The sequence below is a fragment of the Schistocerca americana genome, chromosome 2 (genome assembly GCF_021461395.2).
Source record: "Schistocerca americana isolate TAMUIC-IGC-003095 chromosome 2, iqSchAmer2.1, whole genome shotgun sequence".
In the NCBI taxonomy this organism is placed as follows: Eukaryota; Metazoa; Arthropoda; class Insecta; order Orthoptera; family Acrididae; genus Schistocerca; species Schistocerca americana.
This window is the reverse complement of record NC_060120.1, coordinates 331,459,620-331,464,143: the sequence shown is the minus strand read 5'-3', so window position 1 is coordinate 331,464,143 and position 4,524 is coordinate 331,459,620.

Sequence of the window (4,524 nt, the reverse complement as noted above, 5' to 3'; positions counted from 1 at the left end):
GTAGTTTCCCAAGAACAGGTTCTTTCGCTGTCTACGGAATCCTTTTCATTTTTATGTCAAACATCTGCAATTACTCGTAGATTACATTAAAAATAAAGTAATTGACGAAGACGTTACCTGATAACAAAAACGCGCTGCCTTTCTTCATTTACTTGCGCCTAGAAATGGCTATCGAGTACTGAGAACCAAAAGTCAAGAGATCTTACTGCCTTCCGATATACGTCGCTGTTAGTTCTTCCACATGATTTGGTCGACATGACCTGTTTCAAGTTGCGTATGACAGACAATGTTTTAGAAAATCTATTGTTTTCCTTTGAAATAAACAGAATGATTTTCATTCTAAGCTATCCAAGTACAAAATTTTTGCAATATTAGTACAAATTTAATATTCGCTTCTATAATGTAGGAAAGTATTTCACAGTTGCAAAACTTGCATCCGATTCATTGACCTTTCACTTAGTCGCTGACCATAAATTCTAGCCTCAGAGTGACACCAGTTTAAATAACCTAATGTAGCGAAGACTGTTTGCCACGGCTCTGTCTCACCGGAAAATACGCAATTCACTCATTGGGCCCCATAAGTACACTGTACAGTAATTTCTGCGTGAAATTTGTTAGTAAGCTTTTGCCTTCCAACCCGCGAAATGCGGCAGAGTACGGCCGGTAAACGATTCACAAACCACTATTTAGTGCCGTTAAGACTATCTCTTTAAACATTGTCGAAGCTGAAGGAATTTAGTTTCTTCTTAAATCTTCTTAAGCAGCAACGTTCACAGATATCTCAAAGAGGAAAAAGCTCATTATCCAGGTACGAAGGCTGTAAACCAAACTTCCCACAGTTTGTGTCAGGTTGATCTTTTCGTCAGATAACACTGTGTAAGTATTTTGTCTAAGAGGTATCACAAGTAGTGTTCCTGTAGCTGTGGGAATCATTGGTTGAAAACGAGTTTAACACCAATGGGTACTGTACTGCTAAATATTCAAAATGATTATCAACCTAAGTCTAAGTTCATCCACAAACTGAGGCGTATTTATAATATTGAAGCTAGACTGTGTATCCTGCGTATCTTTTTTTGAATGATCATTGGAACGCATTTACACACACATATACAATACTATGAATACTTCGAACGCTATGGTTAACGTAGCTCTCATAAACTACTTTTTTTTTAATTCTTGTGGGTCTTCAGCGTGCAATATGTGTTGTAGATACAGATTTAGACCAAAAAATTGACCGCCGAGTCGTTTAAGTAAGGGGGACAATACAGTCGTGCTCCTCTCAGAATTCTATGTCCGGCAATATGCTCGATCTGGCAACATGTAGACTGCGGCACTTCCCAGAGGAAGACTTGACTGCAGTCTTAGTACATTGTTCTTGACTACGGCCGTAGTCTTGAGGTAAAACGCGAGAGTAGCTAATATGACGTCTGGCGACTGAAAGCACACGTCGACAATATTTTTATCGCCCCTTTCCTTGCGGTGCTGAATCTATGAGTGTAATTCAAGCGAATCTATAATATATTTCGCTTTCTGTCACACTGGTAATGACAGTTTGGTTCAACAACGTTTTAGCGAGAGATTTCTAGGCCGACCATCTGCCTCTGAACACCGCATGCGTCTAATTTCCCTGGGACCCATTTACTGCCTACTGGCGAGGGCTGAGGCACTGCGCTGTCTCGCCTTCTGCCAACAACATCTGCTCCACTCCGCACTCTCGACCATGTAAAATGCTTTAATGTTGTTGAGTGGTGACCCATAAAATATGTCTACGATTTGTGTTTCACACTTGATAGCAACAGAGGCACAAAACCGTTTTTATTTTGTTATTATTTTATTACACTAGAATGCAATACATAATTGTGGCACAGAATTAATTTCGTTGTTTCTGATCCAATGTGCTATAATTAAAGCGTCACATTGTGTTCTTATTCTTTAACAGAAGATTCTTCAAATAATTTATTTTTGTGATGGATTCATTTATGTTAGTCAAGGCACAGAGAGTAAATGCAATGTAATGTGTTTGGTTTCTTTCTTCGATTCCCTGTGGCAAATGGATGCGAGAAATGGTGTCAATACCTTTCAGGACCTTTTCTATAGCTACTTAAGCAAACTGCTTGTTCTACCCAGAGACACGAGACACGGGCGGTACCACCGGGCTACAGACACACTGCTGGCTGCACGCCACTCTCAGCATGGTATTGGTCGTGAAAGATAATATAAGCTGTGGTACCGCCTATGTCTCATATCAGAACGGCTCAATCAGTCGTCAGTTCTAACCATGGTAGGGGCCAGTGTGTGTAAGCTTTTTTTCTGATATATTTTATGGAGCTGCGAATTTCCAGAAAAACCTTTACACATCAAATCCTCTTGGTGGCTCGATTCAGTAAGTTGTGTTAATGGTCATAGGTCTCAGCTTGCTCACTACCAAGCTGCTTCGCAATACCAGCGTCTCTGAAGAAATTCGAATTTACCATCAACGATACAAATTACAATATGGTTTTTCATTTAAGACTTACATGCCAGGGTGATAAGCATGACGGAAATGAACCTCTTGATTACTATAGGGCCTCTATGCTAAATTTCCAAAGTAGCAATTAGGAACTCTGAAGACATCTGCTAACAGCGGCTCTAGCAACTTACTTTTTCTCTGGGTAGCTTCAGATATGGGCAGTTTTGTGGCCTTAAATCCAATTGAATACTTTAAATATCACTTGTGAACAGCGTTCACTTCTCCATTAATTAATGTATGGACCACAAAACAAGCAATTTGCCTGAGTAGCTATAGAGCAGGTTCTGAAAGGTATTGATCCAATCTTTCGCATCCATTTACCATAGGGAATCGAAGAAAGAAACCAAACACATTACATTGAAATTACTCTCTGTGCCTTGACTAACATAAATGAATCCATCACAAAAATAAATTATTTGAAGAATCTTCTGTTAAAGGAAAATGAACACAATGTGACACTTTAATTATAGTCCACTGGATCAGAAACAATGAAATTAATTCTGTGCCACATTGATGTATTGCATTCTAGTGTAATAAAATAATAACAAAATAAAAACGGTTTTGTGCCTCTGTTGCTATCAAGTGTGAAACACAAATCGTAGACATATTTTATGGGTCACCACTCAACAACATTAAAGCATTTTACATGATCGAGAGTGCGGAGTGGAGCAGATGTTGTTGGCAGAAGGCGAGACAGCGCAGTGCCTCAGCCCTCGCCAGTAGTCAGCAAACGGGTCCCAGGGAAATTAGACGCATGCGGTGTTCAGAGGCAGATGGTCGGCCTAGAAATCTCTCGCTAAAACGTTGTTGAACCAAACTGTCATTACCAGTGTGACAGAAAGCGAAATATATTATAGATTCGCTTGAATAACACTCATAGATTCAGCACCGCAAGGAAAGGGGCGATAAAAATATTGTCGACGTGTGCTTTCAGTCGCCAGACGTCATATTAGCTACTCTCGCGTTTTACCTCAAGACTACGGCCGTAGTCAAGAACAATGTACTAAGACTGCAGTCAAGTCTTCCTCTGGGAAGTGCCGCAGTCTACACGTTGCCAGATCGAGCATATTGCCGGACATAGAATTCTGAGAGGAGCACGACTGTATTGTCCCCCTTACTTAAACGACTCGGCGGTCAATTTTTTGGTCTAAATCTGTATCTACAACACATATTGCACGCTGAAGACCCACAAGAATTAAAAAAACAAAAGTAGTTCATGAGAGCAACGTTATCCATAGCATTAGAAGTATTCCTAGTCTTGTATATCTGTGTGTAAATGCCTTCCAATGACCATTCAAGGAAGACAAGGATACACAGTCTAGCTTCAATATTATAAATACCACTCAGTTAGGTTACTTAAACTGGAGTCACTCAGAGCTAGAATTTATGGTCAGCGACTAAGTGAAAGGTCAATGAGTCGGATGCGAGTTTTGCAACTGTGGAATACTTTCCTACATTATAGAAGCGAATATTAAATTTGAACTAATATTGCAAAAATTTTGTACTTGGATAGCTTAGAATGAAAATCATTCTGTTTATTTCAAAGGAAAACAATAGATTTTCTAAAACATTGTCTGTCATACGCAACTTGAAACAGGTCATGTCGACCAAATCATGTGGAAGAACTAACAGCGACGTATATCGGAAGGCAGTAAGATCTCTTGACTTTTGGTTTGTCAGTACTCGATAGATATTTCTAGGCGCAAGTAAATGAAGAAAGGCAGCGCGTTTTTGTTATCAGGTAACGTCTTCTTCAATTACTTTATTTTTAATGTAATCTACGAGTAATTGCTGATGTTTGATATAAAGATGAAAAGGATTCCGTAGACAGCGAAAGAACCTCTTCTTGGGAAACTACTTCCATAATGACCAAAATGCGTTAAATGATCTTCAAGCACATGTGTTCCAGCAGCAGTATGAAGAAAATGATAGTAATAATGACAGTAATAATCGATGTATCCGGTAACTTCACACTTCGCAAAGGATTTTCTCGAACTAAGAAATTTGCTGAATTT